The sequence below is a fragment of the Lissotriton vulgaris genome, chromosome 4_1 (assembly GCF_964263255.1).
Source record: "Lissotriton vulgaris chromosome 4_1, aLisVul1.2, whole genome shotgun sequence".
In the NCBI taxonomy this organism is placed as follows: Eukaryota; Metazoa; Chordata; class Amphibia; order Caudata; family Salamandridae; genus Lissotriton; species Lissotriton vulgaris.
The window spans coordinates 2,034,173,236-2,034,197,461 of record NC_141691.1 but is presented as its reverse complement, the minus strand read 5'-3'; positions in this window follow the sequence as shown (position 1 = coordinate 2,034,197,461).

The window sequence follows — 24,226 nt, the reverse complement described above, 5'->3', positions numbered from 1 at the left end:
CATCTCCCCGCATGCCATCGCGTCCACCAGCTACACTCAACTTCCACCTCGACAACCGTCTGGACCCCAGCACCACATCCCTCCTGGACAACCTCCACAACATTGGACTCCACCAGACTGTGACCGAACCCATGCACTCAGCAGGACACACCTTTGACCCCCATCTTCACAACAGGTAACTCCATCACCTTCAGCCACACAACTGAACTCCCATGAACTGACCATTGATGTGTTCACTTCACCCTCAGAACACGCACCATCCACAGACACCTGCACCTGCTCCCATGAAGAAACTGGACCAGAATCACCAACGACCAGCTAACTTCATCACTCAGCAACTTCACCCCAAACATCACCGAAAATGACAACCCCAACACCGCATCCCGAACCCTGCACAGATTGATCTCTGACAGTGCCAACATCATAGCCCCCCTCAAGAAGAACAACAACACCCACACCAAGAAAGCCGGATGGATTACCACCAAATTTCGAGACTCCAGACGCACTTGCCACTGCCTCGAAAATGCCTGGAGGAACACCAAATCTACAGAAGCCTACAACAACTTCCGAGCCACCACCAATGCCCACCACTAACTAACTCATCAGAAAAACGAGGAAAAAAGCGATTGAAGACAGAATCTCCACTCACTTGACGAAGGCAACCAACACACTGACGCCTCACTAACCGCCCCTGACACCCTGAAGCCAGCGATCGACAACTGGACAGCCCTCACCACCGAAGACACACTGAAGACGATGAAGTCAATCTACTCCGGGGTCCCCACTTACCCCTGCCCCCACCATATTTTCAACAGAGACGCCAACACCATTGCACCCATGCTCTGCCACACCATCAACCGCTCCTTGGCGACTGCCACATTCCCCGATGACTGGAAACACGCTGAGGTTAACCCCCTCTTGAAGAAACCCTTGGCGGACCCCACCAACCTCAGAAACTGCAGACCCATTTCCCTGCTCCCTTTCTCAGCAAAATTAATCGAGAAAGCCATCAACAGCCAGCTCGCCACATTCATCAAAGAGCAGAGCATCCTCCCTATCAGCTTCTCAAAAAAACACAGTACGGAAACCGCCCTCTCGCTGCAACAGCCCACCTACGCACCCTACTGGACAAAGGAGAAATAGCAGCCCTCATCCTCCTCAATCTCTGAGCGGCATTCGACACAGTTTCACAGTACAATAATAGGCAGACTCCACAACGCAGGTATCCAAGACAAGGCCCTCAACTGGATCTGTTCCTTTCTCTCCGGCAGAACGCGGCGAGTCAGGCTCCCCCCTTTCCTCTCCGACTCTACACCTACCACCTGCAAAGCCCCCCAGGAATCCTCCGTCAGTCCTACACTCTTCAAAGTCTACAAGGCTCCACTCGTCCGCATCATCAGAACCTACAGACTCAACATTGTGTCATACACCCAACTCATCCTCTCCCTATCCAACGAACCCAATACCGCCAGACACAATTTTCAAGAAGGCATGGAAGCCGTCACCAAATGGATGAAAAAAAGGTACTTACAACTAAACACCAACAAAACAGAAGTACTCATCATGGGCCCAAACCCCGACACATGGAACAACACCTGGTGGCCCCCCACCCTCGGAAATCTGCTGACACCCACAGACCAAGCACGCTGGCAATCATCCTGCACTCTGAGCTCAAAATGGACTGCCAGATCTACTCTGCCTCGTCCTCCTGCGTCCACACCCTCTGCCTCCTACGTAAGACCTTCAAATGGATCCCCGTCTAACACAGAAAGACAGTCACTCATGTCCTGGTCACCAGCAGACTCGACTACAGCAACGCACTCTATGTTGGAATAAACCAAAACCTCACCTGCAAGCTACAGAACATCCAGAATGCTACCGCAAGACTGGTCCTCAACCTGCCAAGACACTGCCACATCTCCCAGCACCTGCTCACAATCCACTGGCTCGTCATCAAAGCTAGAATCACCTTCCAGATGCTCACCCATGACCACAAGGCCCTCCACAACACCGGACCAGCATACCTGAACAGCCGACTCAAATTCCATGCACCCCAGAGGGTCCCATGATCTGCCCAGCTCTCCTACGCTGTGGTCCCCTGCACCAGAAAGTGCAGATTGGGAGGCCTCTCCTTCTCCTTCCTCACGACCCGAGCCTCTGCCACTCCACCTCAGACAAACAACATCACTCCCCATTGAAGAAACCAAAAAAGCTGGCTCTTCGACAGACCCCACCCTTGATGGACTGGAGCATGCTAAGCCCCCCTCCCCAAGCGCCTTGAGACGCTTACGGGTGAGTAGTCACATTTAACAAATGCCTGATTGCTTGATTGAAGGGTGACGCCTGCAAATATATAGTTATTTTTCAATTTGGGCATGAGGATGATTAGTACTTAAAACCCAGGGAGAATTAAAGACAGCCAACATCCATTTTAGTCATAGGAGGAGCTGCTTACAGAACATGTTTCTTTGTTTGAGTAAAAGGCATCTGTTCAGTTCCTCACTGGGTATCCATCCTCCGACTTACACATTGGTCAGGTAGTGTTTAGAAGATCAGAACTCATTCATTCTGGACCACTGTATGAGTGCTGTAGTACCAGAATGTGCAGTAGGTACAGTCCTAAAGAGTGCAAACATTTGGGTACAGATCAGGATTCCATTTGGGCAGTCCTAGTTTTTTTCTTCGTTGTTTCAGGCATCAGACGTGAGTTGCTAGACAAAGCTCCCATATTTATTCACATTTCTGGGGTAAAAAGCTGGGTGGCACACATACCAATGGGATGCATGGTACAACGAGAGTGAGTATGGCTACTTACTCTAAAGTGTGGCATATACTTGATTCACAAATCTCTATTCTTCTAATATACAATATAAAGAAACTCCTGGGCAGTTAGATCTGGCTTGGCCAACCCACTGGAGTGACTAAGGTTTCCTTACATTCCAATTCCACCACCTTCTGTAATCTATATAGTGGGGCTCCTATTTAGCTGGTGGTGCAGGATTTAGGGGTGAGGCTTACATTCAATTTTTAAGACTATTTTGTCCCCTCCATCGCCTTCCTTGTGCTCTGTAGCTTGAAGTTCTCCTACCACAGAACATTCTTTGTCTAAAGGCAGGCCTCTTCACACCTCGTTAAGACAGCTTGGCACATCCTGGCAAACCAGGAGAGAGCTCCTGGAAGGATGGATTTTGGCTTACTGAAAAGAAAGTTCCATAACTTATTTTCTGTGATAGTTAGAATCAGTGTTGATACTTTGAAGCATCGTTATAGCTTATTTCTTGCAATAGTTACACTTTATTAACATATTCCCATGGTAGCCTATAGAATCATGACTTATACGTGTGACTTATACGTAAGGCTGAGGTATTTTGAAACTTTGTTAATACCTTTAATTCCATAGTCAAATGAGCATATGTAAATTAAATCGACTGTCCTCTAGACCTACATGGCCTATCATATACAAGGGACTTACAGAGAGAATGTCAGTAACAATTGTAGTTGTAAATAATTTCCAATGCTTTTTTAATCAGAGCACAGTCCCTGGATATGGTTAGCAGAACCCAGGGTACACTCAGAGACAGAAAACCAGCATCTGTTAGAGAGTATGGGAGCAAAAAGCGAACATGTCTTTGTTTCGCACAATCCCTAACTCATACAGGTTGGAGTTTTTTCCGATTCATCATATTAAATTCATGGAAAATATAAGGGCAGGTTTACAAGTCCCTTGTGCCACATGTGCATCACTTATAACATGGAAAAAAGTGACGCACTGACGGATCAAGAGGCTTGTAAATAAGTACTATACTGTGTCAAAATCTATTAAGGACAATGCAGGCGTGTCTCTTTGAATGGAGCTATCAAAACGTATCTGCCCCTTTACACCTGCACAGCATGTCCGTTTGAAGTCCTGTCAGTCTGTTTTAGTAGAGGTATCTACTTCTTTCATTCTTTTGATGATAACAAAACGTATAAAAGGCAGAGAGGTCATTTTTTTTAATGCACACACTCTAAGTAGCTATGTTTTGGTGCTTGATCACAAAGAAAGAAACAAAACAGCAGTTGGATCTTGACACCATCCATTAATTACTGTTAAAACCTTAGCTGCGGAGCATATTACCCTCCTGTGCTGAAAATGCTTTTATTCCATTGTTCATGACAAGGTCAGCTCGTCATAAGCACAGCTCAACTTTGCTCATGATGAGCTGAGCTCGTCATGAGCATGGAAAGGGTTAAATTTTCCGCCCGCTAAAACTTTTGAATATCCAGCAAGGTGATTCCCCCAGTATATTGGTTGTGCTAGAGAGTCTGCAAAGCCACTCTGGAGTGGCCCCTGTCCCACAGAAATGTACGTTTTTGTAATTGTTTTAAAAATATTTGCAGGATGTTATGGTATGTGTTTTGGAATATATACAATAATTTGGGGAGCGTGATCATTTTGTACATGGTCGCTCTCCCAAGCAACGTCAGGGGGAGACGTCATGTATCCCATGATTTTCATTTTATGCACAGGTGGGTCTGTCTGATGTCCTCTTTCTCTCTGTTCTTGTCTGTGGACCTTAAATCTCCTGCCACTGGCTGTATTAGAAACGTACTAAATGATTACACTATAAAACTTTTTACACCAAACCCTAACGCCTCCACCCCACTCTCTTCCACTACTTACTCCTATTCCCTGAACTGTCAACATGACAACTTGGCGTAACCACCCCTAACCTCCAACCTACTAAATTCTAACCACAACACAGAAGGAGATAGGCTTCAATAAAGTATTCCGCTCAGAAAGCACTGAGCAAAATTCTGTAGAAGTTCTGCAGTTTGTCTGCCTTTGGCCTGCCCATGTTTCAGCCTTTCTCAACACTCTTTGCCTGCTGTTGGAGCGTGCTCTCCAAGGTTTGTGCCTTTCCATCTTGATTTTCCACGGGAGTGATATTCTTGAGGAGGGGGTGGTCACCGTTCGTGTCCGCCAGGAATTTCTTATCCGATTGTTTGGTGTGGGAGTTTTTCCCCTGATTGCAGTGTCTTCCCCTGGCTTGAGTTTGGGACAAGTCTCCATACAAATCTCCTGTACAGGCCTGTGTCCCGGGCCTGTACAGTGTTCCTTTCAGTAGGATCCAAACAGGATCCAAACAGTGCGTGGTGTCATTATTTAAGTAGGCATCTCCTTCTTATTCTCCGGGGTCTGTGCTCCCATTGTGGGGTTGGGTCTTTGGATTGTGACAAGCTGGTCCTCGTTTTCGGTCATAGAATGGGACGCTTCATCCAGGCCCATGCTTTTTCCAGGGTTTGAAAAAATAGTGAGGTGCCTTGGAAGATAACTTTGAGCTTCGCTGGAAAAAGAAGCATGTATTGGATCTGCATGGCTCTCAGATTGAATTTCACTAAGTCTGTACTTCTCTAGAGTAGTTGGGAAAAATCATGATCTTTGTGTTAGCGGGTTGAGTTCCACTCTGTCACAAAAACCGTTTAATTTGATCAGAAGTAAATTGAACACCACTGTCAGTAACTGAAGTGTTAGTAGATCCTTCCATGGAAAATATATCTTCAATAGGCTCGTACATGCCTTTGGGTGATATCATCTTGTTGCACCTGTGTATGTGGTTATCAATGATGAACAATTCATCCTTTACAAGCCAGAAAGTTCTAAGGTCCTCAGGACCTTCCTTGAGATTCTAAGGCCACCCCTTACTAATGATGGCCTTAAGGGACGATATGGTGTTGTCGTCCTGTTCACATTTCTCTCATTCAGCTTTACTGATTGCTGGAATGTCTATGGAGAGAATTGCATAATCAGAGGACTTAGTGTAGGAATCTTCAACATCAATAGGAAGTCTAGACAGACATTCTGCAACCTGGTTCCTGTCACCTGGTATGTATTTCATGTTATAGATAAAAGCTTGTAGACCCTACACCTACTTAGTGATGTAGAGGGTGGCCTTCCTGATGCATTTAGTGCAGAACATGGGCAGTAGATGTTTATGATCAATTCTTATGGTAAATGGGACTCTCCATAGAATACATTTAAAATGATTTCCTTCTCTATAGTGGAGTAGTTACGCTCAGGATCCTAAAGTGTTCTTGATGCAAAAGCTGTTACTTTTTCTTTCCCTTCATCAGCTTGTGTGAGTGAGAAACCTAATCTCTTCATGCTAGCATCTGTGATTAAGGAGGTCTTAGCATTGAGATTAAACATAATCAAAAGAGCTGTTTCCTAGATGGCTTGCTTGATATGTGAGAACTCATTTTGACATTCTGCTCTCCATTAAAAAGGGATACCCTTCTTTAACAATGTCCTAAGTGAATGTACATGGTCAGCAACATTCTTGGCCTATTAAGACATATATTCCACCAGGCCAAGGAAGGACTTGAACTATTCCTTATTGGAAGGTGCTGGTGCTAATTTGTCTGAATCCACAAGACTAGTTTTAGGACTTATTCCTTCACATGTAATAGTGTGACCAAGACACACAACTGATTCCACCCCAATTTTGCATTTGTCTTTCTGTGTGGTAAAGCTAGCTTTGCTCAGTTGTCTCGGAACATCTTCAAGGACTTTGTTATGCTCCTCTATTGACTCACCATAGATTAGGATGTCGTTCTGAAAGCATAATACCTTGTCACTGCCCTACAATATGTTTTGTATAACATGCTGGAACACTGCTGCAGCAGATGCCAATCCGAATTCTATGAAATTGATAGGCATCAAATGGGGTTATGAAAGAAGTGGGAGCTTTGGAAACGGCAAACGGCTACCTGGTGGTGAGCCAATGAAAGATCCAGGAAACTAAAGTACTTCAATCCCTGTATGACGCTGAGCATTTCATTGATATTAGAGAGGGGGTGCCTCTCCACCCAAATATTAGCGTTTAGATCGACACACAACCCGATACTCCTATCCCCTTCCTTGGTTGTTATAACCATGGGGGCAAGCCATTCCGAGTTCTCAATCTTCTGATGATTCAATTGGCCTCCAACTTGTTCTACTCCTTTTCCAGAGGGTCCCTTAAAAGCAGTGGAACAAACATGGCTTTATCTACTACAGGCATGTGCTGTTCCTGCAGTTTAATCTAATGGCTGTAAACTTTAAATAAGCCTTATTTGTCTGAGAAAAACGTCAGGGAACTTCTCACATAAGTCCCTACCCATCACTGATTTGTCTACAAGATAACAGGTTCAAGGGCATTGGGATCCAGCGTGATCCCTACATTTTTTTGGTGTTTCCACCCTAGCAGATTGGAACCATATTTTTTTAGGTACTCTTTCCTAAAGGTAGATCTACTCTTGAAACTAATCTGCATAACTAGCATTACAACCAATGATATGGGATTATTATTGTAACCCCAGGGATTGATGTCTGGAGGCAGAAGAGTGTAGCTCTTGTTCTTTGAGTTTTCTATAAAGTAGGATTAATTAATCAGAGCATAAGGGAAGCTTGAATCTACAAACACATAAAAGGAAGTTCATGTAAAATTATATTACATGTAGGATAATTGTTGTTGGAGATTCCAACTTAATCTGCAATTTGAAACATGATATCCTCACCCTGAATCCCCTCAGAACTGACCATGTGTATGACATTACTTTTTATGTTTCTGCATACTTTTGCAAAGTGTTCATGCTTGTTGCACTTCTGCATACTATTCCCCTGCTGGACATTTGATATAGTTCGTCAAATGGCATGTGTTACCACACCTGAAACATTTGAATTTGTTTTTATCCTCACTCCCTGATATCTTATACAGAATTTTTTCAATAACTTCTTTGATATCTACAGTATCTCTCATTTTACTCATGCAAAAAGCGTTATGGTCAATGCTATTTGCAATGTCTACAGCTTGTTTAAGATCAGGAGCATCATCCAATAACTTTTCTTGAATCTAATTATCATTGGTACACCTCACCAGCTGATCACTGAATAAGGATTCAGTCAAACTGCCAAGATTGCATGTTGCAGCTAAACTACTCAAAACTGCAATTTGGTTACTCACTTTCTCGTTTTTTCCTGTGATCTAGAAAATAATTCATGGCGTCCCAATACAATACTTAATTTTCCCCAAAATGAATTTCCAATTTCTTAAGGGGGTTGTGATAAAAATCAAGTTGAACAGGTTTTAAGGATGGAAACAGCATAATGTGAGCAACCACAGCAGAGTGTGGTGTCCATAATAACCTTGGATACATACTTGCACAAAACATTAGTGCTGCATGGATGACCTAGTTACAATATCAAAGGCTACTTAGAAGAGGCAATTATGAGTCAACACATTTCAACCTCTTGATGTCTTCCTCACAGCGTTATTCAACTCAGTGTTCCTCTTCCTGCTGGTCCTTATTTCTGACATACTAAATGACAATTCTATTGAATACAAAGAATTGTAACACACTGTTAGAAAATACCTCTTTTTGAGTGGTAACACCTATTTTTGCTGACTGGTATTTCAGGTTTTTTGTCTCTGTGCACTGGGGCATTCATGACTGGATCTCAGTGCTTGGACTTCCTAAAACATAGTTACATCGGCTATTCCCAAATTTTAATATTTTTACCTTACCAGTAAAATCAGTACAGGAAAGACACCAGTGACATGGAAGTTAAGTATCTCAGGAGGAGTGAAACACATATGTTGCTATTCACTAGGGTGAGAAGTAAAACTTGGTGTCAGGCCTGCATGTGCATCCTGACTGCAGCTAGCTTTAAACCTCCATGTGAATCGATCAAAAAACACCTCACTGACAGGTAGAAACTCTACTTTGAAATAGTAATTGACCCTCAGTGTGCCTTTTTAACTACATGTTAGAGCCAATAGAATTATAAAGAGGAAGGTATAAGAATTTAAGGGTGGCATGATCCTACAGTGACTAGCCCCTAAACACATGTTCCATGGTATAGGACTGCAGTGATTTCTATGAGAAAATAAACAACAAAGTTTAATACCATTTTTGGTAACTTTGATTTGCAATGCGGTACGGAGTCCATTCAACCACTATTTTTGATATTCAGTAAATATCCATTGAATTGGTGAATTTGGATTTTACAAAACCACACAAGAAAGGTACCATGTCAAAATGAACACCTTACATGCTTGAATCTCCAGTGAGCTAATTCGCATCAGCCTATCCAGTCTCTGTTATCCCCATCAGGCTTTTGTCCCAATGAGATCTGAAACTGCTCTCAAAAAAGAAATCATGACTTGGGCCTTTTTGGAAGGAGTCCTGCTATAAGGTATGCAAATCATCCTTTCTCAGGAAGGGCATTTGGAGAGGGCTGAGGATCTTCTGTAACTTAATTTTACCAGGGTGAAGCTTCCAAATGTATAGTTATTTTTAAATTTTGGCATGAGGATTTATAGCCCATGAAACTATGGCTACTTGTAGCCAACCTGCCTCCACTTCAGTAACATGAGGAGCTTCTTCCAGAACCAGTATGTTTTAGTTGAGTAAGAGGCATTTGCCCAGGGCCCTAGGCACATTCCCAACTGGGTATCCAACTTCCACCTTTCACATTGGTCAGTGCATATTTAGAAGTCACCCAACCCACTGGCCGTTGGTTACAATAAAGGTATTACCTCACCCACTACTAATCAGAGCTCATCTGGACCTATGGATGAGTTCTGTAGTACCAGAATGTGCAGCATGCGCAGTCCTTCAGAATGCAGTCCTTTCGTTACAGATCAGGATCGAAGCAGAGCGGTCCTTTTTGTTTTGTTTCAGGCAGCAGATTTGAGTTCTTGGAAAATACTACCATATTTATTCACACTTCTGGGGGGTTCGGGAAACAGGGTACACCTACCAATAGCATGCAGGGTACCACAATGTGACGTATGACCACTTCTCTAAAGTTTGGCATATTATTGACCCAGAAATCAGGATTCTACTAATATATAAAATAGTGAATCTCTCTTATGAACAGTTAGATCTGGCTTCGCCAACCCACTGGTGTTACTAATAACACTCCTCTTACAGCCCCCTCATTAATCTATTCAGTGGGGCTCCTATTTGTCTGGGGTTATGGCATCTAAGGGTGAGTCTGTCATTTCATTTTTGAAGACTAATTTGGCCCCTCCACCCCTTCATGCCTTGTGCTCTCCTGCTTGCAGTTCTCCTCCCAAAGGAAATTCTTTGACTCAAAGCAGGCCGCTTCAACCCTCATTAAGACAGCTTGGCTCAGCTTGGCAAACCAGGTGAGAGCCCGTAAAAGGTTGGATGCTGGCCTATTGCAAAATAAAGTCCATAACTTATTTTCTGTGAAAGCTAGAATACATTTCGATACTTTGAAGCATCATTATAGCTCCTTTCTTTCAATAGTTACACTTCAATAACACTTTTCTATGTTAGCCTATGGAGTCATTGTGACTCGTTGGGAACAATTACATTGTCAATTATTCCCTTACCAGGGCACATCCAAATTATTTTATCATATATTTCCTTATAGTTACAAGGCACTCTACCACTGGTGGACCTAGGGGAGATCTTCTGTGTGACTTATATATAAAACCAAGGTATTTTGAACCTTGGTTCGTACCTTTAATTGAATAGTCAAATTTGCATATAATTTAGGATTAAAAGCAGCCTCAAAAATGACATCAGGCACAACAGTGATGCACACCTAAGTACATTAAGTCGACTAGGCCTCTAGAACTACATGCCCTACATGATCCTGGGTACTTACAGGGAGGATGTCAGTAAGAATTGTAGTTATACCTAATTACCATCCACTTTTGATTGGAGCACATTCTTTAGTCCTTGTCAGCAGAGCTATAAGTAACGCACTAGGTGTGTCTTCCTTAGAGTCCCCCTGTTGCACTCCTCTGGTTTGAAACAACCTGTATGCTGGTACAAATGAATTCCACAAATCTTCAATTTCGTTTTATCCAAAGGAATTTTTTCTTTTTTTATTAATTGCTTAAAGATCACTATAATGGTTTTCGTATGTGAAACTACATCATATACTAATAAACTGCTTCATGCTGTGCTGTCAAAGATAATCGTTCATTACATTTCAATATCCCAATGCATTTTGGGCAGGAGGACCCTTTGTCAGGGGAATATTGTCCTGAAAACAAAGAGTCATATATCAAGGACTTGGGGCCTTCCATAGTATTTTAATAAACGTCAATACAAGTGACTAATTAGTGAAAGGTTTCGTTGAACAGCAAATTAGTGGGGGTGATTAGAATTGTGAAGGTTGTGCTAAAAAATGGCACCAGCTCAAGGGAAACTTGTGTACCGCACAATAAACAAGCAAATATTGTGATCACAGAAAACATCAAAAGTGCAATGTCTCATAGGGTTAAAAAAGTGTACGTTATTAATTGGCAGGTTGATAAGGAAAAAGATGTGCAACTCGGATTTTAGCAAGGCATATATTGTGTGGAATAGTGAGGTTGGTGTATTAGCATTGTCGAAAATATTATGGGTAACATGTCATTGAAATTTATATCACGCGCTGGTGTTTAGGGTGCATAAGTGACCAATCATACACCTACCTAAGTGATGACACAACAATATAAAGGAGTTAACTGTCACCGCAGCTTCGAAATGCAAAGGTCTGTGGAAAGATACCAAGCGTTCATTGGCATGTGCTGGTTAGATGTCATAAAGCACCGAAACCGCTGCGGGTCAAGCATATCGCGTACCTGGTTTGTAAATGGTGTGACGCTCGGTACACAAATTCTGTGTTCCATCACTGCTAGGTTTGGATTTGTCAGTACTCGGACTCCACGCTGGGAACTCTTTTATGTACGCGCGTTCAATGACAAGTGAAAATAGAAATGTGACTGTGAATAGAAAAAGATGGTTGCCACTTTCGATGGGGTGAATGGAATATAAATGACAACAGGGGCCATCTTTGAGAAGTAAACATATACAAACTTATAGTTACAAGGCACTCTACTACTCGGGGACCTAGGAGAGACCTTACGTGTGACTTATATACAAAACCAAGGTTTTTTGAAACTTTGTTAGTACCTATGAATAAATAGTCACATTTACCTATAATTTAAGATTAAAAGCAACCTCAAAAATGACAGCAGGCACAACAGTAATGCACACCTAAGTGCATTAAATTGACTAGGCCTCTAGAACTACATGCCCTACCACATCCTGGGGAGTTACAGAGAGGATGTCAGTAAGAATTGTATACCTAATTACCATGTACTTTTAATCTGAGCACAGTTCCTGGGCCTGGTCAGCAGAGGCCAGTGTTCAATGCAGAGTCAGAAAACCAGCATCTAGTAGTCAAAATGGGAGCAAAAATCTAACAGGTCATTTTTTCTCACAATCCCTAAATTCACACAGGTTGCAGTTTTATCCGAGTCATCATATTAGATTTATGGCATACGTAGTGTGTCAAAATCTATGAATGACATTGCATGCAAGTTCTCAAAAAGTAGCTGGACTTTTCACCTGCACAGCATGTCAGTTTAAAGTTCTGTCATGATGGTATGGTAGAGGTACCTGCCCCTTTCATTCTTTTTGTGGCAATGAAATAAACAAAAAGCAGAGAGGGAAGATGTATTTTTTAAAGCACATGCTCTGAGTAAGGATGTTTTGGTGCTGTATCACAAAAAAAGGTACAAAGCAGCAGTTGACGATAAAAACTCTGAAAAGTATTAGAGGAATGCTCTACATGCAATAATTTTATATAGGAATTTCTAATGTACTCTTAACATCATCTGACTGCGGGGCCACCGGGGTATCTGTAACCATACAAGAGAGGTGATGAAAAGCACAATTGTGAAAGGATTGTTTTTAAAATACCTTAGGATAATCAGAGACATTGTGTGCTATAATCTTCTTTTGCATTCTGTATCATAATGCTTTCAAGTCTTATTTACACAGTGATGCAGTACTTACTTGGTTTCTTCAGTGTTATCACTTTGCGAGTAGTAGGAACTAGATGACACAGTAAAGAGGAAATCCAAAAGTTATTATTAGATCTGGAAATTCCAAGCAATTACTTTTTTATGCAAATATTACATTATTTTCCCAGATATTCTGAGCAAAATCTAGAATGAAGTTTTGGCCTCCATAGAAAAGAAGAGATGGCTATAAACTGCTTAATGTGAAGATCAGAACCGATGATACTGCAATGAACAATGCTGCTACTAACATGAAAATAATGTGGCTTTGTGGAATGAGTAAAAGGCACTGTAAGATTGTTCCAAGTTCTCGGACAATCGTTGGTCTGTTGTTCATTTTGCCTGACAAAAACAGAGATCTTTACAAAGCATATATCATATGCAATGTGATATATTCATTCATGGAGGGTGGTAATTGCTTAAATATGTATACATAGTTAAAGACATACATTTACATTTATATTTCTATGTATATATATATATATATATATATATATACATATTTATAGGTTCCAACACACTGGTAGCTCAGTAAGCCGCACTCAAGACAACGTTCAAGGTTACCAGCCTTTTTTAATAAATATAGATGTGCTCCGTAGGCCAGTACAATAAGCAGCTTTCCCCTTTTCGCCTGATGCATTTCAGGTTCCGAATGTGGAGCAGCATTCTTAGAATGAGCACTCTAATGGAAGCTAGGCCTCATGTTGGGCTATATCTATGGCAGTCATAAGTGCGCCATATACTGGCAAGAATGTTGGAGCACTGCATCTTCCATGAAGCAATTTTACTGCAAATAAGGGGTGTGACATTTAAAAGGGAGTGGTTAGACACCACAGCGCGATGTTTGCCCATCAGCTTTTGAGAAAAGGAATTACCTGAAATGCGTCAGGCAAATAGGGGAAAGCTGCTTATTGCACTGGCCAATGGTGAATGTCCATATTTATTATTAAAGGCTGGTAACCTTGAAAGTTGTCTCGAATGCGGCTTACTGAGCTACCACTGTGCTGGGATATAAATGGCGGAGGTTCAAACCGCCGAGCAGGCACCACCCCAGAATGAAAACAGGGTCACGGAATGGATACACTGTTCAGAATGTGGAGCAGCGTTCTAAGAATGAGAATTTGATCGGAGGCTGGGACTCATGTTGGTCTATATCTATGGCAGTCATAAGCTCGCCATATACTGGAGTTAATGTTGGAGCACTATATCTCCCATAAAGCAATTTTACTGCAAATAAGGGGTGTGACATTTAAAAGGGAGTGGTTGGTCACCACAGCCGGATCTTTTCCCATAAGCCTTGGAGAAAGGAAATTACCTCAAATGCGTTAGGCGATGATGGGAAAGCTGCTTTTTGTACTGGCCAATGGAGCGTGTCCATATTTATTATTAAATGTTGTTTCGAGTGCGGCTTACTGAACTACCAGTGTGTTGGAATACATATGAAGATATGTAAATACATTAAAAATAGAGCCTCTATCTCTCTGCAGCACAGGGTGACAGTGCTTAATATCGTATTTTTGCCACAGTGATTATGCAGAGCGGCCAACAAAGATCCATTGAGGCATTATGAGTAGGCATGTCAAACCGGCGGGGAGGGGTACCGATGTGACCCTCGCAGGCAGGGGAGGTGCAGGCTCGGTGGCTAAGTTTGGATCCTAAGCTGTGAAGGAAAACATGGAGCAAAGCAAGATGACTTTGAGCTAACAAGTCTGTCATCTGGCACAAGAAAGTGCTGAAAACATTGTTATTCAGGAATTTGAATAAAGATCAGCATGGCCTCTTTACTAGAAGCAAAGAGGAAGGAGGTTTCAAATTGGCTATTTTTCACCCAGGCAACATATGAATTTGTCAAAGTGGGTCAATCAAGTCAGGAACATATATTCATCAATAATGAAGTATAAATACAGATGCTATATGATGAATTGGAGAAACTGCACAAAAAAGAACTGTCAAAGAGCTGGGAGGCAGAGCAATTACAAAAATATATAGATGTTGCCCAGGTTTCAAGGGGACTCCGCATTTACACCATTTCAACTTATGAAAACCCGGACCCAGAGATGTTAGAGGAATGGTCTGGGATTTCTAAAGAATGCTCAATTGTGATGATGAGGATGCTGAACAAGTATGCCCTGAAAGATCGTATACAGATTTTTGCCAAAATTCAGAAAACAACTGAGTAATTATTAAAACTGATCTCTGATATAACCTTGGAGGAGTTCAATACCATGATACAAGTGAAGCTAGCAAAGCTGGAAGAGGAAATCACCTATAAAAAACAGAGGAAAATAATTTGAGATTTTAAATCTCATCATTCGGGAAGAACACAAACATTCCATAGAAAATACGATCATCTGTTTGATGAAAAAGAAGTACAGAATAGCGCTGATGATAACATCAAAACAAGGGGGGAACCAACAGAGGAAAGTGATATATCATACAGTAATGTATCTGAAGTGACAGCTGAAACTGTAGCACAGAATGTCCCAATGAGTAATGTGTGGAAAAGGAACTTCCTGAAACAATTCCAGATGATGACGAAAGCAGAGCAAAATCAACAACCAAGAGAGCAGGATTTTCGGCATGGCAGAGGATGTGGCTCAAGAGACAAAACAAGAGGGACAGGAGGAACCAGAGGAACAAACAAACACGGTCAAGACGAAAGAGGAGAAAACAGCAAACCAGTTGGAATGTCAACAAGAGCCAAGAGGGGAACAAGATGACAGTGGTCAATTTGTCAGAACTAAGGTTGACTCCTACAGATATTAAATTGTTATCCCCAGGCCTATCTTTCTGTCCTTCCAGACAATGTAAAGACTAGAATTGACATTTTCTGTCTTTTGAGAAAACGTCAATTGAAAAAGTGATTCCTCGTGCATGCTCCGTCCAATAGTAAGTGAAGGCCTAATCAGTTATCAGAAGCATTATGCATTTCCGATATAGAGGTATTACATACAATGGCAGAACTGAATGAGAGCATAGTACTTCATGACGATCCATTAATACAATTGGATACATTACAAATACCTGTGGGTACATTGAGTATCAGTAACTTTAAACCCAAATCTACATTTATACCAAACATACATAGTGCATTAGAAGTGTTTGAAAAAAGTGTGGTTTCGGATCTGAAAACATGAGATATAAAACAAATGGAAGCGCAAGGAAAAATGTAATGGATGAATATTTAAGAGCAATGGAAAGTTTGAAAAATGATCCTTCTATAGTTACTAGATGTTCAGACAAAGGTGGAAATGCTGTGATTTGGGTGAAAGTGCACTACTTGAGTGAAGGACATCGCCAATTAAATGATTGTTCCTCTATGTTATAGGCTAAGTAGTTAATCAGAGGTACAATCATCTTATTCAAGGTACAATGAAATGTTGGTTAACTGGAAAGATCAAGGTTTATTTGTGTGGGAGGAATGTTGTCGTTTATATTGTAAAACACACAAGATTCTCAGCGGTCTGGTCACCCCCTACATTGCACCAAGGGCTCTACGGTCTGAGAACGAGCACCTGGCCAACATCCCTAAATTCAAGAGAGCTCGTACTGGAGGCCGACGTTTCTCTGTCAAAGCGTCCGCTGGTTGGAACTCTCTCCCACGCTCTCTCAGACTGGAGCCCAACCACCTGACATTCAGAAAAAAACTTAAAACCCTTTTGTTCCCTAAATAAACCCTTCACCTCTCTCCCCCTCATTAGGACTCAATGTTAACAGCGCGGGGATGCCCTCGGGTCACCAGGCGCTATACAAATTGCTAAATAAATAAATAAATAAATAAGATGATGGACGGAATGTTGCACCTTGGCAAAACATTCACCCTCAGTCACAGATCTGGGTTTAATCCATCATTATTTTGCTCACCATGCAATTCTATCAGCCCACTGATATTTTTGGATTAGAGATGAATTATGATGCACTTAGTGACATCTATGATTATTGAACAGGTTTTGAGGATAGCAAACAGCATAATGTGAGCAACCACAGCAGAGTGTGGTATGTATCTTAGCAATGGATAAAGACTTGGACAAAAAAATGATGCAGAGTGGATGACCTAATGACAATATCAAGGGCTACTTAGAAGCAGCAATTAGGAGGCAACACATTTTAACTCTTAAGGTCTTCCTCACAGCCTTGTACAAATTCACTGTGCCTCTTCCTACTGTGTGATAACCCCTATTTTTGCTGACTGTTATTTCCTTTACTCTGCGCACTGGGGCACTGCTGAATGGATCCCAGTTCATGCAGTTTGACTCCCTAAGACATAGTCGCATCAGCTATTCCCAAATTTTAATATTGTTAGCTTCTCAGAAAGAGCACAGTATATGGTGCAGGAACCACCAGTGACACTGAAGTTAAATATCACAGGAATAGTGAGACAAGTATATTGCTAATCACTAGGCTGACAAGTAAAACATGGCTTCAGGTCTCCATGTGTAGCCTGATTGCAGCTGGCTTTAAACATCCATGTGAATGTATCAAAATAAATCTCATTTAGAGGTAGGAATTCTGCTTTCAAACATTAATTCACTCTAAGTGTGCCTTGTTAACTACATATTAGGGCGAATAGAATTAAAAGAAGGAAGATATAAGAATTTAGCGGTGGTATGATCGTACAGTGACTATCTCCTAAATGCGAGTTCCATGGTTTAGGACTGCATTGATTTCTATGAGAAGTAAAAACTACAGAATGAAATGCAATTTTTGGTAACTTTCATTTGCAATAAGGTACAGAGAATGTTCAACCACTGTTTTCAATAATCAGGTTCCTTATCTGCCGCTCCTGCTTGCCTTTGCCCTCTGCTAAATCCCGGAGGACCACATCTTTCAGCCCACCTCATGCTCGAGGTTCGGGGCACACAGCTGACAGAAATCCCACCTGTGCCGGGAGGCGCTACAAAAACCTCAGCAGACTCCTGCAGTGCGGGTTCCACTTCTTCCATCCTGCTTACCTTTGCTTTCAGCCTGGTCCCAGAGGACTATGTCATACAGCCTGCCTCACACTCAAGGCTCGGGGTACACAGCTGACCCAAATCCCAACTGTGCCGGGAGGCGCTACAAAAACCTCAGCAGACTCCCGCAGTGCGGGTTCCACTTCTTCCATCCTGCTTGCCTTTGCTTTCAGCCTGGTCCCAGAGGACTACATCTTACAGCCTGCATCACACTCAAGGCTCGGGGTACACAGCTGACCCAAATCCCAACTGAGCCTGGAGGCGCTACAAAAACTACCACAGAATCCTGCAGTGTGGGACGAACGTGTGGAAGGCGCCTGGACAAAGCCCGGAGGTCACGTCTGAGCACGTCCAATACTAATCGAGGCTGGGCTGTGCCATATCATCAACATCCCTGAGACTGGCATTATATAGGTAAAGTGCTATAAATAAATAGTCTGTAGGATCAGGACATTATGAGTAAGCTTTGGTCAGGAAAAGGGCAGGGGGTTGTGGGGATACTAGATTCATTTTTACTAAGGGCCGAGTCGGTACTTATGCACCAAATAGAACTAACTGAGCGGAGACTTTTCCAAGAACCTGTGATAAATATTCATAATAGAACCAACCCTGTGGCCACATCGCCCGTTGCCCCCACCTCATATTCAACCCTGGAAGACCCTGCATCCCAAAACAACAGACTACCCATAACAAATAAATATTCTGAAATTATAGAAGTTCATACAACACAGAATAACACTCATACTCCTAGATCATCGATCAAGCCAAATGTGGTCACTTGGGGTCAAAAGCCAAATCTAAAACCAATCATGTGAACAGTTTTGCACCACCCACAAAGAAAAGAAAGGGCCAAGCTGTGGCAAACAACATCTACCATCACCCAAGCTTTGCAGAAACAGATCGACTGATAAAGAGCTCACCCATGAGACAAATTTATCCAACGTTGAGACTGTTCCAGGGGGGTCAAATACTGTAGAGGTTGACTTTTGGAAAAAGCTTGAAACTACGGTAGCAGATCTTCTAGATCCACTGATTCAAAGGTTGTCAACTGTTGAAATTAGATTGTTGGACTTTGAAAGATTTATGACAACTAGCAATCATAATAGGACTAAATGGAACTTGGGGAGAGTATTGTTATGAATGGGAATATGGATAAAACTTAACCTGCTAATGCAACTGACAACCAGATTAGTCTGTTATATAAAGGGGGGAGGGGCTGTTAACACATAGAGTGGGCGTTCATTTCACATGTAAAGGACCTAGGCCTCACTCATGCCCGGGCAGCAAACATTCCAAGTGTTAACCATTCAGGGAAAGAAAGAAATCACATCCCAAGTTTATTAGGAAGTAAGCGAAAAATTATTGCGTGTGTATACTGAAACCTCCATTTACCTCCTGAACCTACCCCCTATACTGTAATATTAATCAATGTTTTTTATCAGCCACCAAGAGATCTGGGGCCTGATATAGAAAGGGGGAGAACAGGACAAACGAATTACCTTATGTACCCTCCATGGTATCATCCAAACCAATGTGAGCCATTGAGTGGTCTTGAATATATATTCTGACTGGCACCAAACATGAGTACTCTAGAGAAATTGGAAATCACAAATAGTAATCCAAAGATAGTTCCCGATCCCTTTAATGGTAGGGAGGCTTGTTCATACAATTGACCCAGTAGATAGTTTAGACTATCCATCACAATCGACCCTGGAAGTTGGGGAGAGGGCCAATGGGTAATCAAGTATTTTGTTAGAAATACAGACCAATGTGGATGCTGGAGGAGGAGAGGTACATGTACTTACTCAAAATGCCCATGTATTAAGAATGGTCTCTTGGAAAATCGTGGGTATTAGATCAATAATCTTAGATGAAGCCTGGCTATCATGTGTTTGACATTATCTGCCTACAAGAAACTTGGAGCAGAGATGAGGTTGTTATTGATGGTTTCTGTTCCTTTCATGTTCAGGCAATTCCATCTGCTATAGGGAGGGAAAAGGGGGGGCTTAGTGACCTTGATCTCTGTAACATATGGAGCGATAAAGATGGAGAATATTTTGGATTGTCAATTGGTATTATAACATCTTTGATCAAAATGATTGTGGGGTCATTAGTAGTCTAAAAGAGGGGATTAATAAGGCGTGGTTAAATACTTTCCTGTTTGTATATTTAGGCTGGGGGACTTTAATTGTACCTTATGTCAGTATAGTACGCACTTGGTTTGTGAGGATTTTTACACTGAAAATCAATCACTCCTATTTTAATCACACTGTACAGGGTGATGCACTAAACAATATTATCGTAATTACCGACCAATGTGTTGCCGATACTTTGCTTCGCACTCCACTTAAACAGTATCCAACATTCCAGGGAGGGGGTAGGGTAAATAGTATAGATTTCATATTAATTTCAAGGAAATTGTCCCACTTGGTAGATAACTTTATGGTGGAACACAACCCCACCAGTGATCACAACCCTCTAGTTGCCAGCTTGCAAATAAAGGCATTAAAGGGTAGCAGCGATGATTACACCTTTGAATTATAAGTCTAACCAGGGGGTAAGATTAAAATGGAATAAAATAAATCTCATTCAATTCAAAGAGAACAGTGTGCATTCTAATATCGACAAGGTTATGACAAGCTTAACTAACGCTCCTAATCTGGAGGTGGCCATACAGAGCTTTGAAGACATTTGTAAAGACGTGGCTACCAATCGGACTAGTTCTGTGAAGAAAAAAGAATCAACGAATATAAATTGGGGTAATGCTGTGTGTTCCAAGGCCCAACAAGACCTAAAAAAGGATTTGCATATGGACCCCCGTGGCTGGGCTAGACAAACCTATAAACATGTAATCAGGCAGAGAAAGGACAAGTTAAGCAGACTCACATGGGCAGAACTCGATAGAGCCAGTACCCTCAAGAACTCTAGAAGCTTCTGGGAAGTTATACATCAACCCTTTTTTACAAATGAAGCTAGGAACATGGAATCGTTAATAACAGGGGATGCCTGGATAGCTCATTTTTCAAAGATATTCAATACTAAAGGTGTATCATTGCAAGACCAAAAAGAAGACATAGTTGTAAATTTCATACCTGCAACCTAATCCATTTCTATTTGTGAGGTTGAAGATGCACTGTCGAAGGGCATTTCTACAAGAGCCGCAGGGCCAGATGGTGTCCCTTTGGATATGTTTAAATGTAACCCACTATTATGGGTGCCGTTGCTGGCAAATGTTTTTTAATCAATAATAGTGGGCTGTATTACAGTCTTGTGGTGGTCCCGATACACTAGAAGGGTAGCAGAAATGATCCTGTTTGTTACAGGCCTATCTCCTTAATTGATGCAACGTCTTGAGCCGTGGGCTAATTACTCTGGCCTGATATCCCATTCACAATACGGCTTTAGGAAGGGAATGGGTACGAATGAACAATGTCTCAATCTGTCCTTAGTCATGGGTAAGTACATGAAGGCCAAGAGAGGATCAATTCACTTGTCCTTCATGGACTAATCCAGTGCATTTGACACAGTTAAAAGGGGAAAGCTGTGGCTTCCTTTGAATAGATGGGCTTTGAGTAAGCACTTATTAACCTTCAACGTAGGATGCATTTATCTACCTCTGTTTCTATACGTCATGGATCAGGAGGAGAGAAAACTAGGCCTATTGAGTCCACAGAGGGTGTACGACAGGGATGTATTTTGAACCCCTTTTTATTTCTTTTATACGCAAATGGGGTGGAGAAATTCCTCATAGACCGGCACCTGAACTATCCGATTATAGGAGGCAAGTCTGTTCCCTTGTTGTCATATGTTGATGACACTGTACAGATGACTTTAACAGCTAACAGCCTTCAAAAAGCCTTGTTTGCTTATACTGATTTTATGACAGCATTGGATCTTAAAGTGAATTTTATTAAGTCCTTCATCATGGTCTGTGGCCCAAAAAACTAACTGAACTGGGATTGGATTATGTTGAAGATAGAGTTAAAATTGCCCCCTTAATCTTGTGGGGAAATGTGTGGTCTTCGGTGGAATTATCATTCACCAGAGCGATTATATGGGACTGTGTAGGCTTGGAAAATGTATTGTCTATTCCTTTGCTTTACTATGTTAAAAATGCTTTTAATAAGACCGGCCTGAGAAATTATGAAAACCCTGATGGTATACAATCCAATATAAAATTATTAAAAATGCCTATTATAACGAGCTAACAACAACTAATATGGATTATGAAACTTCAACCCCTGGATTGTTAAACCTCTAACAATTCTATCTTTCTTTTAGTACTCATACACAATCACGCTTTCTTCTGACCAGATTTCGTCTCTGCACACTGCACTTTCTTGTGTCTTTTCCCAATTCGGTGAGTTGGTGTGAGAGACTGACTCCCTGCAATAATTTAGCTGAACAAAGCACAATGTACTTGTTTATGTGTTGCACTTTATATAAAGACATAAGGGTGCATTATATTAGGCCTATCTTGAGAGAAATCTCCCGTTGCTCCTACCAGGATGATTTTAATCATTTACGATCTTTGTCCAATTCCATCATTTTTTTGTGCTATGTTTTATTAGATCTGCTTTTTAGGTTTAAAGTATTTTATTAAGGTACAAAAAAACATGGGGAAGGGAATAGGAGGTCAAGCGAACATACAGTACAAGAAGCGGAACGTTGCAGCGGTTCAGAAGGAAAGTAGGGAGGCAGGAAGCCCCAGAGGGTAACAAGGCATAAGTCATAAGGCAATAAGACATTGTGAATGACCCCCCAGTAGACCCCCACTCCCTGAGCAAGGCCGAGCTGGAATAGCGTCCCGCAACACAGTAAAAAAAGAGCACACCATCCCTCCAACCCCCCGTCCCCGGAAAAAGAGAAGAAAGAGAAGCAAAGGAGGAAAAGGAAGAAAACAATACCCCAACATCCCCGTCTGAAGGTCAGCATTAGAAGCATATAACCCCGCCTCCCACCCCCATCCCCAGACCCCCGATCCCGCACATTCACTCCGCTGGAGCCGCCGGCGGCGTCAGTCTAAGGAGTCGCAGGTACCGTGGACATGTGAGCTCGCGAAATTCCGTGGACAGCAGTGCCAAAAAGGGGTGCCAGGGCTCTTCAAACTGGTCAACATTCCCAGCCACTGTTAGCGACATCTTCTCCATGCCCAGTACCTGCCAGAGCCTGTGTAGCCAACCAGTGATAGAGGGGGCAGTGGGGGTATGCCAGAGTACAAGGATGTTTTGAACCGCGGAGCCTAGCGCAATCGCAATCTGCCTACCCCTGCGGGACTTCAGCGGGTACATCAGGTCATTGGGGAGGCCTAGCAAGACATACGCAGGGAAGCGCGGGAGCTCGATCTCAAAATGCCTATCCACCTCGTCCAAGACCTCCTTCCAGTAGGCCGATAGCACCGGGCACTCCCAGAGAATGTGCGTGAGGGTGCCCTCCTGTCCGCAGCCGCGCCAGCAACCCTTATCGCCGATTTTGTGCATCTCGTAAAGCCTCTCCGGGGTGTATTACCAATAGGTGGACACCTTAGTAAAGGTCTCCGTCAGCCCAGTGTGGTACGCAGAGTGCCTCGCCCGATACGCAATCCTGTCCCACTCCTTGTGGCTCAAGGTCCTGCCCAATTCCCTGTGCCAGCGCTCCCTCCCTGGGTTATGGTAATGAAACGGCGGGGGTTGGAGAAACTTGTACGAGTCGGTGATAAGCTTGGCATCCGAGGTCCGGGTTACCAGCCATCGCTCATAGGGCGTAATCGAACGGGCAGCGACGTCGCGCACTGGGGGTTGAAGAGCCCAGTGGCGGACTTGCATATAACGCAGTCTGTCCCCCTCCGTCAGGCCAAACTCCTGTCGGAGCTGCTGGAAGGGGAGCTCACCCTCCGGCCCGTAAATCTGGAAAACCGCCCTGCAACCCGCGCTCACCCAGTGGGAAAAGGCTCCCGGTTCCAGACCCGGAGTGAAGTCTGGATTGCCAGCAATGGGAGTGAACGGCGATGGAAAAGTGGTGAGCTCACGAAGCTCACACACCGTGTCCCACACTCTCAGCGGAACCCGGGTGATAAAAGAGGCGTAGAGATTAGGCGGGCGGTGAGTGCGCCGCAGGAACGGGACTTCCTGGAGGGTACGGCCCGCAACTGCCTGGTCTTGAAAGAGCCAGTGCTTGTCCGATTCCCACCGGCTCCACTCCACCAAATACCGAAGTTGCGCCGCCTGAAAGTACTTCCGGAGGTCCGGGACCCCGAGACCCCCCGCCTCCGGGGCAAGCATGGAGAGGACCCGCTTCATCCGAGGCTTACGGCCCTGCCACACAAAGCGGGAGATGTCTGCCTGCGCCTGCCGAATCCAACCCACAGGGGGCTGGAGAGGTAGAGCGCGAAAAAGATACAGGATCTGAGGCAGTATCGTCATCTTCACCGCTGCGATACGG